The 15463-nt window shown below is 38.0% G+C and overlaps 1 protein-coding gene across 1 annotated transcript in view; it reads left to right on the forward strand.

The window, feature by feature from the left end:
* Positions 1 to 15463, forward strand: part of LRP1B (LDL receptor related protein 1B) — a 315317-nt gene that overhangs the window by 162183 nt on the left and 137671 nt on the right. The window lies entirely within an intron of this gene.

Raw genomic sequence — 15463 nt, forward strand, 5'->3', positions numbered from 1 at the left:
TAGATGTATCATGTAATCTATTCTTTCCATTTGTTTCTCTGTTATTAGAACTACCCATGAGTAACAGTATTCACTAGGAAGAAAAGTGGATAGTAGAATGGTACATTTTCTAAAATCCCATTATGACTAACTAAACATCATGCTTAAAAGTTTGGAATATCTGAGCCATGAGTTTTAGCACCATGTTCCAAATCATTAAGCGTTCCATATAAATTCTTAGCAGTGCATTATGTGTGTGTATATATATATCCTTAAGGCTACACTGATAAGGGTAATTATTCAATTTTGATTCCTAAACTACCTTGTAACCCTGATATCTCAATATTATAAATATGAAATAAATCCATTCTCACCACCTTAATTTAATGATCAGTGTGTGTTCTAGAATGATTAGATGGCTTATCTATGGCCATGCAACAAAAATATGACAAATTTTAGACTTAACTTTAAATACCTGCTACATCTCCATTCATCTGAAAACTAAGTAGTGTTTTGAAGTAGAAAATTTCTAAAGTCCCTTCCAATAGTAAATATGTGTGGTTTAAAATAAAACATGTGACATAGTTTATGTTTATCCAGCTATTACCTAGACAATTTGTATGTATTTCTCTGAAATCCATCTTGTATATAAAGAATTGATTTTTACCCCCATGAATTTCCCTGCAATGTATGATACTTGCTCTTTTAAGAGTCACCACCTAGTCATCCATTAGTTTAATGACGTGTAAGTAAGTGTTAGTTGTTCATCGTGTCCAACCCTTAGTGATCCCATGGATTATAGCCCACCAGGCTCCTATGTCCATGAAATTCTCCAGGCAAGAATACTGGAGTGGGTTATGATTTCCTGCAGTCTATTTCATCTTCTAAGTTTTGGCACAAATACTACTTACCTGAGAATTCCCCACTCCTCAGAAAATGAAACTTAAAGTTTTTCCCTGAGCTGAATATGGTCCATTGATTTCTATCTCTGAATCAATAGGTGAAAGAAAGAATATGCAAATCAAACTATGGACACTGTAGTTATTACTCCATTATCAGTGGCTTCCCATGTGGATTACTAGTAAAGAATCCACCTGCCAATGCAGAAGATGCAGGCTGGGAAGATCCCCTGGAGTAGAAAATGGCAACCCACTCCGGTATTCTTGTCTGGAAAATTCCTTTAACAGAGAAGCCTGGTGGGCTATAGTCCGTGGGGTCACAAAGAGCCGTACATGACAGCACACGTTCAGTCGCAGGAGTGATACACGTGATGACAGGATATCTTGAAGGTATATTCAAAGCTACAGAAAACACTGGAATATTTTTTATTTCAGGAAAGGGCATAAAATATGTTGTATCAGAAATCAGAAAAATATTGCTCAGGCAACTAAATGTTAACTGAAGTCCATTCTAAAGGAAAATAATTTTTAACATGATCTTTTTTAGAAATCATGAAGGGACTTCTCTTCTGTAGTCTGTGAAAATGGTTGGAATAGCAATTAGGATTGCAAATTTAAAATTCAGATGCAGACTAAGTTATTTATAGATAGAAATGCCTATGATTTTCTAACCCCCTGAGCTATACAAAATGGATAGATTTTTTTTCTTTAAGAAAATTAAATAATTTAAAACTTAGAAGACTGACATGATTCAATCTGTATGTAAAGCATAATGAGATTTCTGAATTTGAATTTTAGTAGTCAGAAGAGGATATGATAGCATTATTCAACAATTGTACATACTTTCTGGCAATTTATTATTTCTAGTATGAAATGCGAGATACATGATAGCAAGCACTATAAAGTAGGTCAGTGCTTGAAAATGCAAATAACTTTAACTCTCCACATTAGATTTTACCATTAAAGAGCTGAATATTCCTGAGCAAAACAAATGGTTCATCTGATCTACCTGGTTTTGAGAAGTGAATATGAGATACCATGCTTGGCATATTCCCCATTATGCAAAAGAAATTGTTCAGAATAATATAATTTTATTCATTAATACTCATACCCTTTTCTCAAAAAGTTGATTAGAACCATTTTTCCTGAAAAACTTTAACAAAATATTTAATTAAGTTTTCTTTAATAGGTTTCAGTTTCTAATTGGAGTCCTAGCTTTAAGTCTCCTACCCAATATATGGGTCTGTGTGTACATCTCACACACATACACACATGCATACATAAATTTATTAGTATTCCTATGTAACCACGGGCTTCCCTGGTTCTTCAGCAGTAAAGAATCCTTCTGCCAATGCATGAGACACAGGTTTGATCCCTGGGTTGGGAAGATCCCCTAGAAGGAAAGGCCAACGCTCTCCAGCATTCTTGTCTAGGAAATACCATGGACAGAAGAGCCGAGAGGGCTACTGTCCATGGGGTTGCAAAGAGTCAGATATGACTTAGCAACTAAACAACAACAACAGACATAAATGTGTGTACATAAATTTTAGCAAAAACTTCAAAGTCTTGTTTTAGGACATTTGGGTAGTGGTAAAAGTTGATAGTTTTTTTTTTTTTTTTTTCTTTCTTCAGTATTATAAATTTACGTGCATGCATGCTAAGTCACTTCAGTTGTGTCTGACTCTTTGCAGCCCCATGGACTGTAGGCCACCAGGCTCCCTCTGTCCATGGGATTCTCCAGGCAAGAACACTGTAGTGAGTTGTCATGCCCCGCTCCAGGTGATCTTCCCAACCCAGGGGTCGAATCAGAGTCTCTTATGTCTCCAGCATTGGCAGGCAGGTTGTTTACTACTAACACCTCCTGGGACGCCCATTATAAATTTAAGACACCATTAAAATCTAAATTGAAACTAAATTGAAATATAATTGCTTGGCTAGAATACTTTTAAAACCATCAGAGTTTATTCGAATCAGTCAACAACTAAAATAATTTATTATGATTACCTTGGAAGAGATCTGAAGCTATCAGCTATTATGTTACTATCAATCTGTGGCTTGATTGTTGTTGATTAATAAGACAGGCACTCAATAATACATACTGATTAGAATTGATGGTTCTAAAATAGTTGTGATCAATTGTCAAAATTTTACTGAACATAAATCTTTTATGACCATATAAAATATAAAATTATGCAATTAATAATACTAAGTTATTGATCAGATTGCATAGCATCTTAAGGTGACCAATCAAGTTGTATTCATTCATACCCAAAGCATTATTTGGGCTTCCCAGGTGGCCCTATTGGTTAAGGACCCGCCTGTCAATGCAGGAGAAATAAGAGACACGGGTTCTATCCCTGGGTCAGGAAGATACCTTGGAGAATGGCATGGCAACCCACTCAAGTATTATTGTCCAGAGAATTCCATAGACAGAGGAGCCTGGTGGGCTATAGTCCATAGAGTCACAAACAGTTGGCCATGCCCGAAGCATGCATGCAAAGCATTATTAGAGAGTTTTGTTTGTTAGGTTTGGTGATGGGTTCTTGGAATATGATAAAGATAGCAGAGTCTTGTCCTCATGAAGTTTATATTCTGTGGAACAAAGACAAAATCAACTAAACTAAAACATACATGCTGCTGCTAAGTCGCTTTACACATGTCTGACTCTATGCGATCCCAGAGACGGCAGCCCATCAGGCTCCCCCGTCTCTGGGATTCTCCAGGCAAGAACACTGGAGTAGGTTGCCATTTCCTTCTCCAATGCATGAAAGTGAAAAGTGAAAGTGAAGTCGCTCAGTCGTGTCCAACTCTTAGCGAACCCATGGACTTTAGCCCACCAGGCTCCTCCATCCATGGGATTTTCCAGGCAAGAGTACTGGAGTGTGTTGCCATTGCCTTCTCCAAACACATAAATAAATACAAAAAATCCAATTTTTGAAAGGTGTATTTGGGGAAGTAAAAAAATGGACTTGGAGATAAAAACTTGAATGATATAGGTTTGAGTAAGATGATTAATAAAGGCACATTTGAAAAGAGGAGATTTGAGCTAAGACCTAGGAAATGAGAAGGAAGTAATGTCATCTTACTTATATCTAAGACAACTCTTTTATTTTTTCTGTGGATAATGGATTTGGTGGGAGAAAAGACTATAACAGAAGGAGGCCACATAGAAGGGCTATGCTCCCATAGAAATGGTGGTATGTTGCTCTATTATAGTCTCAATAAAGTGAAAGGTAGTGAGTAGAATCTTGAGGAAAAAAATGTTTGCAAATGGAATGAATGTGACAAATGAGGACAGAAAGGATTCCAGACTGACATCTGGTTCCCTGGATTGTATAATTTGAAGGATACTGAAAATGGACTGCAAGGAGGTCCAACCAGTCCATCCTAAAGGAGATCAGTCCTGGGTATTCATTGGAAGAACTGATGCTAAAGCTGAAACTCTAATACTTTGGCCACCTCATGCGAAGAGCTGACTCATTGGAAAAGACTCTGATGCTGGGAGGGATTAGGGGCAGGAGGAGAAGGGGAAGACAGAGGATGAGATGGCAGGATGGCATCACCAACTCTATGGTCATGAGTTTGAGTAGACTCCAGGAGTTGGTGATGAACAGGGAGGCCTAGTGTGCTGCATTTCATGGGGTGGCAAAGAGTTGTACATGACTGAGCAATTGAACTGAACTGAACTGAACTGAAAATGGAAAACTGTGGGTTTGGTTTTAGTTATGCTAAGTCCAGTAAGAGATCCAATGAGAATGTTAGGTTTGCAGTGATGTAGTCAAAGCTTTATCTTAGATCTCTGGACTGGAATTGCATTAAGGAATAGAAAAATTGAGGGGATATCTAAAACCATCAAACCAGGTTAGATTACCAGGGGAAATTAAGAAGGAATTGGAACCAAGCTCTGAGACTAGATTAAAACTATGGCAAGGACCAGCCAATGCATTAGGATAAAACAAGAGAATGTAGAATCACAGAAACTAAGAGAAAAAAAAAAGTGTTTTGAAAAGGAAGTTTTGGTTATATTTCTAGCATACTGCTGAAAGATCAAGTAAAGGAAAACAAGGGAGTATTCAAAAAAATCTGAAAACAGAAATTCATTAAGGACCTTGAAAAATGCTTAGAGTCATGGAGGGAGAGGCATCATCAGAGAGCATTCAGTAGTTCTACATCAGTGGTTCTCCACTAGGGATGATCTTTCACCCCAGAGGACATTTGGTAATGTCTGAAGACATTTTTGATTCTCAGTGTTGTGGACTGCTGCTGGCATCAAGTGAGTAGAGGCCAGGGAGAATGCTTAACACCCTACAATGAATAAATTAGTTCCGCATAGCAAGGAATTATTCTGACCAAAACACCAATAGTGCCAGAGTTGAGAAATCTTTTTCTACATAGTAACAGTAAGAGTCTGTCCAGTTAACCTTTAAGTAGCTCTTTTTGTTTGTTACTTCATTTGATGTAATAATAACTAGTACAAAATAGTTCTGAGATGAATCACCAGTGTAATTTATTGTTCTCTCCTTTTCCTCACCTTTCAGTATCTTTGGCTAGATCCTTTTCTCCTTTCCTTTTAATATTGAAATGCCCCAGGCTCTGACCATGATCCTCTTATTTCTATCTTCCTCACTTCCTAATAGAGTTCATGGTTTAACATAAAATCACATGCTAAAAATTTCCTAATTGATATCAGGCTCTATCTAACTGCTTGCTTTTCCATTTGGATGTTAAAAAAAAAAAAAATCTCCAGAGTAGCTGCTGCTGCTGCTAAGTCGCTTCAGTCCTGTCCGACTTTGTGCAACCCCATAGATGGCAGCCCACCAGGCTCCCCTGTCCCTGGGATTCTCCAAGCAAGAACACTGGAGTGGGTTGCCGTTTCCTTCTCCAATGCATGAAAGTGAAAAGTGAAAGTGAAGTCACTCAGTCGTGTCCGACTCTTAGCGACCCCATGGACTGCAGCCTACCAGGCTCCTCCATCCATGGGATTTTCCAGGCAAGAGTACTGGAGTGGGGTGCCATTGCCTTCTCTGGTGGCATGCTTGCCTAAAAATAAACTTCTCATATGATCCACAAAATCTGTTTCCCCAATGTAATTTAATGGCAACTCAGTTTTTTAGGTGCTCAAAGTGAAAATCTTAGAGGCATTGCTGGCCCCTCTTCTTCTTCCATAACTCCAAAATCAGACAATATTATTGAATGTACCTTCAAAGTATGTCTAGGAGCTGATTACCATAATATCAGCTTGACTGCAAGGATCTAGTTTTGAACCACCTTCACCTTTCTTCTGAATGAATGCAATACCCTCCTAATTGATCTCTTTGCTATCTTTATGACTCACAAAACAATAACTACAATGCTCTGTATAAAGCGTAAGTCACATCATATCTTCAATTAAAAATGTCCAATGGTTTTCCATTAAAAAGACTGAAATTCATCTACCATCTCTTAAGGATTTGAAAGATTTGGTCTCCTGTTACTTCTCTGATTATCTTCCACTACTTTCCCCTTTACTCACTCTTCTCCAGGGAAGCTCTGCTATTTCTCAAACCGATCACTACCTACTAAAGTAAGGCCTTTCCTAAAAGGGTCTTTTGCCCTAAAATGCCTTTCAGCCAGATATCCTACATGATTCAATTCCTGAACTCCTTCAAGTCTTTGTTTAAATGTCGTCTGAATGCATAACTTACTGATAATTGCAATCTATTATCCCATTCCCATCCTGGGATCCTCAATGCCCTGCTCTTTTGCATTTCCATAGTACGTTTTTACTGCCACATAATTTATTCATTTATTATATTTATAACCTATTATCTGTCTCACCTCGCTATAAATAAATATCCAGAAGCAGTGGCAGTTTTCTTTTTTCCTATTCTACTACTATAATACTAGAACTTAGAACAAGACCTGTTATGAAGTAGATACACCTTTTAAATTAGAAGCAATAAATTAATTGAAAATCTTGGGGATACATGACAATAGCATATCAATCTTGAAAGTTATCCTTTACAAGTTATGCTTCTCATCCTTGGTATTACTTTTGTTTCACAAAAGCCTAGATTAAAATTTCACAATCTTTCCTCTAGAGTCCATTGAATAAACCTTGTCTGAGTTTCTGGTATCCCCTTAGTCCCCAGTCCCAAGCCGTTCATTATACCACAGACAAAATAATCTTATAATAAAACCTCAGCATCATATCTCCCTCCTTAAATCTTTCCATTGAAAAATCATGGTCTTACAAACCTCTCTATGATGTTTAGCCTCATCTCCCAACATACCCCTCCCACCTTCTCCCATAAGAGTATGCATATACCCTCAAAAACACATTTTTTTCCAGCCATAAATAGATTATGTTTCACTTACAATAATGCAACTTAACTTCACAATCTTTCTTGTTGTTCAGTCCAAAAGTTGTGTCCAAGTCTTTGGAACCCCATGAACTCATCATGCCAGGCTTCTCTGTCCTTCACTATCTCCCACAGTTTGCTCAAATTCATGTCCACTGAGTCACTGATGCTATCCAACCATCAGTCTTTCTCAGCATCAGGGTCTTTTCTAATGAGTCAGCTCTACCTGTCAGGTGGCCAAAGGATTGGGGTTTTAGCTTCAGCATCAGTCTTTCTAGTGAATATTCAGGGTTAATTTCCTTTAGGATTGACTTGCAACCAAGGAACTCTGAAGAGTCTTCTCTAGCACCACAATTGAAAAACATCAATTCTTTGGTTCTCAGCCTTCATTATGGTCCAACTCTCACATCCATACATGACTACTGGAAAAGCCATAGCTTTGACAAGATGGACCTTTGCTGGCAAAGCGATGTCTCTCTACTTTTTAGTACGCTATCTAGGTTTGTCATAATTTTCCTTCCAAGGAGCGAGCATCTTTTAATTCCATGGCTGCATTTACTGTCTGCTGAAATTTTGGAGCTCAAGAAAATAAAATATGTCACTCTTTTCCCCCTTCTATTTGCCATGAAGTGATGGAACCAGATGCCATCCATGATCTTCATTTTTTGAATGTTCAGTTTTAAACCAGCTTTTTCAACCTCCACTTTTACCTTCATCAAGAGGCTCTTTAGTTCCTCTTCACTCTCTGCCACTAGAGTGCTATCATCTGCATATCTGAGCTTGTTGATATTTCTCCCAATAGTCTTGATTCCAGCTTGAACTTCAACTAGCCTGGCATTTCACAAGATGTACTCGGCATATAAGTTAAATAAGCATGGTGACAATATTCAGCCTTGTTGTACTCCTTTCCCAACTTTGAATAGTCTGTTATTCCATTTCTGATTGTAACTGTTGTTTCTTGACCTGCATACAGGTTTCTCAGGAGACAGGTAAGGTGGACTGTTATTCCCATCAGTTCAGTTAAGTCCAGTTCAGTTCAGTCGCTCAGTCACGTCCGACTCTTTGCGACCCCATGAATCTCAGCACGCCAGGCCTCCCTGTCCATCACCAACTCCCGGAGTTCACTCAAACTCACATCCATTGAGTCAGTGATGCCATCCAGCCATCTCATCCTCTGTCATTTCCTTCTCCTCCTGCCCCCAGTCCCTCACAGCTTCAGGGTCTTTTCCAATGAGTCAACTCTTCACATGAGGTGGCCAAAGTATTGGAGTTTCAGCTTCAGCATCAGTCCTTCCAAAGAACACCCAGGACTGATGTCCTTTAGGATGGCCTGGTTGGATCTCCTTGCATTCCAAGGGACTCTCAAGAGTCTTCTCCAACACCGCAGTTCAAAAGCATCAATATTAAAGTTAGAATCTACTTTTAAAAGACTTTAAAAAAAAACAAAACTTTAAGTACTCAACCTACCATTTTGCAGCCTGTTCTTTCAGATAGCTCTAATTTTCATCTCAGCTGTTGTGCTTGTTTAAATTGTAACTATCAGAAAAAAAAAATTAACTATCATAAGGCACCTTGTCTTCTTAATTTCAGGTTACTCACATAGGGAGATGATGTCAAAATTGCCCCCATAAGTACCAACAAATTTTTTTGCTTACTGACTAATGCATAAAATTCATACATAGCAGGAGAAGGCAATGGCAACCCACTCCAGTACTCTTGCCTGGCAAATCCCATGGACAGAGGAGCCTGGTAGGCTGCAGTCCATGGGGTCGCTAGGAGTCGGACACAACTAAGCGACTTCACTTTCACTTTTCACTTTCATGCATTGGAGAAGGAAATGGCAACCCACTCCAGTACTCTTGCCTGGAGGATCCCAGGAATGGCAGAGCATGATGGGCTGTCGTCTGTGGGGTCCACAGAGTCAGACAGGACTGAAGCGACTTAGCATGGTGGCTCAGACAGTGAAGCGTCTGTCTGCAATGCAGGAGACCCGGGTTCGATCCCTGGGTTGGGAAGATCCTCTGGAGAAGGAAATGGCAGCCCACTCCAGTATTCTTGCCTGGAAAATCCCAAGGATGGCGGAGCCTGGTAGGCTACTGTCCATGGGGTCGCAAAGAGTCGAACACAACTGAACGACTTCACTTCACTTCACTTCAAGGTTTATACAGAATGGATAAGGTTTTAAACTGTTATGTAATGTAGTGTTTAGAAGTTAAACACTTTCACAGATCATCTGACCCAAAGCCTTTATTTTTATATGCCACATAATTTATGGGCTTTCTTGGTGACTCAGATAGTAAAGAATCCACCTGCAATGCAGGAGACTCAGGTTCAATCCCTGGGTCAGAAAGATTCCCTGGAGAAGGAAATGGCAACCCACCCCAGTGTTCTTGCCTGGAGAATTCTATGGACAGTGGAGCCTGGTGGGGTACAGTCCATGGGGTCACAAAGAGTCAGACATGACTGAGTGACTAACACCTTCACTTTCACTTTCATCATTTATGGAGAAACTAGGACGAGTTCTTAAACCAACTTTCTGATTCCAAATATGTTATTTTCTAGGTTCCATAATATCTTTTGTTTAGCTGGTAGTCCAATTGAAAGTTTTGACTGAGTTTTGATATTTATGGTAGGTAGGTGGTAGATCATAACAAATAAGTTTAAAGAACACTGAGTATGTTTTAAAAATGATAAATCACATACAATATTCACCCTGATATCCAAAGACAGATTAGTTACTTTCTGGATACTGTCTGAGAATTATGTACTTTTATTTGGTTTCCTTTTCCTATAACAGAGCTTATGCCAGGTTGATGTGGTCCTAGTATAAACCCTTGTGGCTCAGCTGGTAAAGAATCTGCCTGCAATGTGAGAGACCTGGGTTCGATCCCTGGGTTGGGAAGATCCCCTGGAGAAGGGAAAAGCTTCCCACTCCAGTACTCTGTCCTGAAGAATTCCATGGACTGTATAGTCCATCAGTTTGCAAACAGTCGGACACGACTGAGCAATTTTCACTTTCATTTTCACTTTAGATAAATACTACAAATTGTAGTAAAATTATTAAAATTGAAATAATCTTTAAAATTAAGCCTTATAAATATTCAGATTGAAATGATCTTTTCTTAAGAATAGATTGCTGATAGAAGCAGAAGTTTCATCCCTGAAGTGGTTTTAGAATTCATATATATTCTAGCTCTTAAATATAACTTTTTTGGGTTTTGGGAGAAGGGTTTCTCCATTGCTGTATGAGCTTGATTTAAATAACAATTATCTAGGTATTGTAGACTATTACTAAGCTGTGAAATTTAGTAATGTTCAGAATTTGTGTAGTCCTTTATTATTGGGCTTCCCTGGTAGCTCAGCGGGTAAGAATATGCCTGCAATGCAGGAGGACCCGGTTTGATTCCTGGGTAAGGAAGATCCCTTGGAGAAGGGATAGGCTACCCACTCCAGTATTCTTGGGCAACCCTGGTGGCTCAGATGGTAAAGAATCTGCCTGCAATGTGGTATTGACTAATTTATGAGAATTTAATCTGATTCACATTTTGTGAACCAAAAACATAAATAATCTTATCATGACAGATGGATACCCCCATCCCCATCCCAGCACACACCCAAATTATTTACAGTGTTGTTATATCTGTGTTTTACTAGCATTGCATCAGGGGATAATTAACTTTACCAAAATGGACTGAATTTTCTTATATGTACACAAAAATGAAAAAATCAGAAACAAATGAAATATGTGGCAACTTCAATCTATCCTTGTGTTAACTATATTTTCTCAAATTATATTGCTAACTATAGGAATTTTGTTTTAAAAAAGACAGTATTTCCACAGTTCAAATGTTTGAATTCTCCTTTTATAGATTTTCCTCTTTCCTCGATTTAAAACAAATGTCTTAGTGACTTATATTTTTAGTTTACTGAAGCTGGCACTGTGACAGATACCTTACAATCTGCAGCTGTAAAGGATTAGTAGTTTAAAGCAGTAACCTCTAATTGTGTTACAATCAAGCTGCCAATTTTTTTGGCAAGATTTAAGCATTTCATTCATTCAACTAATATATCTCTATAAAGAAGAATGCCTCAGGACTCAAAACTTTGGCTGTGTATTTAGAGAGCTTATTAGGAAAGAAATCATTTGTCTGGAGAAAGCCATCAAAATGTGTCTTCTACTTTGTGCAAAAAAATGAGAAATGCCTTTTGTTGTCTGGGTAACCACACGCCTCTGCAATCTCTTAAACACGACATATTGCATTAGTGCCTCTAGTTCATTGGTCTTTCTGTCTAGAGTGGGAGCCAAAGAGGCAAATTAGAGTTTCATATTCTCTTCGTGCTTCCAATCTGATGTGTTTGGTTGTTTTTCAATCTCTTTTGAGACAAATGGCGTAACCATCCTGTTTTTGTTATTCATTTCAGTCTCCAATCTAGGCCAAGAACCTCAGTTTACTTTTCCTGTGTTTTCCCACTTTTTGTGTTTACCTGATTGATTTTGAACTTCTCCATAAGACCCACCAGCAATTTGCCCTCCACCTTTCAACCAGCATTCATTCAATATGAGGTTCCCTTTTAGATGACTAACATAATCCTCCCTATTGGGCTTCCCTGATAGTTCAGTTGGTAAAGAATCTGCCTGCAATGCAGGAGACCCCAGTTCAATTCCTGGGTCAGGAAGATCCCCTGGAGAAGGACTCCAGTATTCTTTGATTTTCCTTGTGGCTCAGTTGGTAAAGAATCCATCCACCTGCAATGTGGGAGACTTGGGTTCAATCTCTGGGTTGGGAGGATCCCCTGAAGAAGGGAAAGGCTATCCACTTAGCACTCTGGCCTGGAGAATTCCATGGACTGTATAATCCATGGGGTCGCAAAGAGTCTGACACAACTGAGCGACTTTCACTTTCACTTTAAATGCAATCCTGGTCAAGCCATGAGCAATAGAAAGGGATTATTTCTTCCTTTCTTTTTTTTTTTTTTTTGGATTATTTATTTCTATAGAACTCACTATAAAGATGATTTCCTAATTTGGCCACGGTTTCCCTAACAATAAGACCATCTTGTTTCTGTCTTCTTGTTCATCTTTTGTTCAGTCTTGCTCTTTTCAGTGTTGAGAATCACTGAGCATTCAGTATGTTATGAGTCATTAAGGATGAATACCTAGTAACATCTTCACCTGGTTGCCATAATTCCCTGAGAATCACCTTGTCACTGATGATTCATGACTTTAGGTTGAATTTATTGGGTGTGACCATCCTTTACTCCATATTCTAACTACCTTAGTTGATACGGGAATGACATTAGAGATTCCTTGATCAAGGAACCAGAGAATAACTATATGTATTTAAATGGCTCTATAACTCATCAGTATCTCTTGTGCTCAGCATTTAAAAGTAACATTTATTCTAGTAATGTGACCTAAATTCTATATATCCTCTTAGAAGTCACCATTAATAGAATTTTCTCCAGCCAGCTTTTCTGAAAAGTATCACAAAATCAGACTTCTGAATGTTCCATGATCATTAGGAATTTGAGATTTTAACTGTTAGCAGAAGAGGAATATAAATATAGAATGGAAAGATAACCAGCTCTTTTTTGAGCATGAGTGAAACAAAATGAAAATATTAAATTTAAAAAGAGGTACTTTGCATAAAATATGTCCTATTTAGCAAGGATACCACTAGGACAGAAAAATCATATAGTATATTAACATTTTATAAAGGCAAATTTGACCTTCCCTGTTGGCTCAGTCAATAAAGAATCTGCCTGCAATGCAGGAGACTCAGGTTCTATCCCTGGGTTGGGAAGATCCGCTGGAGAAGGAAATGAGAAGCCACTCCAGTATTTGTGCCTGGGAAATCTCATGGACAGAGGATCCTCATGGTCTATAATCCATGGAGTCTCAAGAGTAGGACACAACTTAGCAACTAAACCACCAACCACCACCAAAGGCAAAATAGGGTATTCTTCTATGTTCGTGCTGTACAAGTACATGGTAAAAGATTGCTCCAGTGGTATTAAAAAAGATAAATATGCTCCAAGAGGCTTCATACAGTTCACAATGGTTATTTTCTCCTATTGTCTCTCATGTTTATAAATTTAAGATTTACATTGACATGTCCATACCATTTGTTGATAAATTTACTTTTAAATACTGCCAAATCAAAAGCAGCAATTACATTTAAGTTAAATGATACTGAAACACTTGAAAATTATTTTGTGGTTTGGCTAGGATAAATCTTTATATTTTACCCGTTTATAAATATTATTTGTATGGAGTGTTTAGATAATGTTGTATTTCAGAGTACTTTTCATTTAACTTTAGGTAGCTATGAGATATCACTGGGTAGATGGGTAGTATTTAAAATTAGAGTAGAGAAATAAGGTACTGTAATATTTCAAAAGTTTAGTTTTTAAGTCAATCAGTTAAAAGACTAATAATAAAGGCCATTAGAAATTTCTAAAGGTTCTGTGTTTAATTTGAGCCATATTTTCCTTCCTTATGATCTCAGTAATCACAAAGCAGATGGCAACTTGCAATTCTTATTTCTTGGCATCTCATGTACTTTTTGAGAAGTTCAGCCTGTTTGTTTTTAACCCAAGCACAATTTAACAAAATGTGTTCACTAGTAAAACACAGAAAAAACAGTCATCTGTTAAAAACCCACATTTCCACTTGTTACCAGGTCTTAACGATGCTTTTACACATTGATGACATGTCTAGTTATAATCACCTTCAAATAATTGTTTCTAGTCTTGATATAATACCCCTGAGAATTCCTTCTCACTTTTGGCTATGCACAATAAACCTGAGCATGTCAAATTAATTATTACACTAGCTTCAGCTCAAAGTGATCAAGTTAATTGAAGGGCACAGAGCATACGTTATTTTCCTTGCTGTCTATTCCCAATGAACTCTTTTACCTTTGTCTCACAATAATTCAGTAATATAGTATTACACAGAAAATCCAAGCTAGCAGATTTAATATAAATGACAGAGTTTGTAACTTTCCTCGAAAGACGTTTTAATATAGCGTCTCTCTAAATGTGCCTATTTGTATTAACATTCTTTTTCGATTTTAAATCAAATTATATATGGTAAGGATGCAGAGCAACTGTAACTTTATTAAATTGCTGAAAAGAGTGCATATTGGTAGAGATGCTTTGAAAGAAAATTCTAACCCTATCTATTCAAGCAAACATATGTATACCTTAAGCTTCAATAGTTCTATTTCTTATTAAATATTCAATAAAATGAGAGTTCATGTCCACCAAAAGATACATACAGGAATATTCATCATTTGTATTGTAATGGCCTAAAATTATTAACAAACAAAATATATATTACCAGTAAAATGGTAAACAAATTGATATTATTCATGAAATTAAATATTATCCAGAAATAAAAACAATTAAACTGACATACACAACAGTATGGATACATGGACATGATGTTGAATCAAAATCAGGCATTGAAGAGTACGATGATATTTATGTGGATTTGTTTAAACTGATCTATGACATTAGACATTATTATTATGCTTATTCTAAGAGAAATACTAACTGGTAGACATCATAAGTGAACCTTCTACAGTTCTGGAAATATTCTAACAGGGTGGTAGTTAAACAGGGGCAGTTCAGTTTAGTTCAGTTCAGTCCTTCAGTCGTGTCCGACTCTTTGAGACCCCATGAATCACAGCATGCCAGGCCTCCCTGTCCATCACCAACTCCTGGAGTTCACCCAAACCCACGTCCATCGAGTCGGTGATGCCATCCAGCCATCTCATCCTCTGGCATCCCCTTCTCCTCCTGCCCCCAATCCCTCCCAGCATCAGAGTCTTTTCCAATGAGTCAACTCTTCGCATGAGGTGGCCAAAGTATTGGAGTTTCAGCTTTAGCATCATTCCTTCCAAAGAAATCCCAGGGCTGATCTCCTTCAGAATGGACTGGTTGGATCTCCTTGCAGTCCCAGGGATTCTCAGGAGTCTTCTCCAACGCCACAGTTCAAAAGCATCAATTCTTCGGCACTCAGCCTTCTTCACAGTCCAACTCTCACATCCATACATGACCACAGGAAAAACCATAGCCTTGACTAGGCGGACCTTGGTTGGCAAAGTAATGTATCTGCTTTTGAATATGCTATCTAGGTTTGTCATAACTTTCCTTCCAAGGAGTAAGCGTCTTTTAATTTCATGGCTGCAATTCACCATCTGCAGTGATTTTGGAGCCCAAAAAGTAAAGTCTGAC

The sequence above is a fragment of the Bos javanicus genome, chromosome 2 (assembly GCF_032452875.1).
Source record: "Bos javanicus breed banteng chromosome 2, ARS-OSU_banteng_1.0, whole genome shotgun sequence".
Lineage (NCBI taxonomy): Eukaryota > Metazoa > Chordata > Mammalia > Artiodactyla > Bovidae > Bos > Bos javanicus.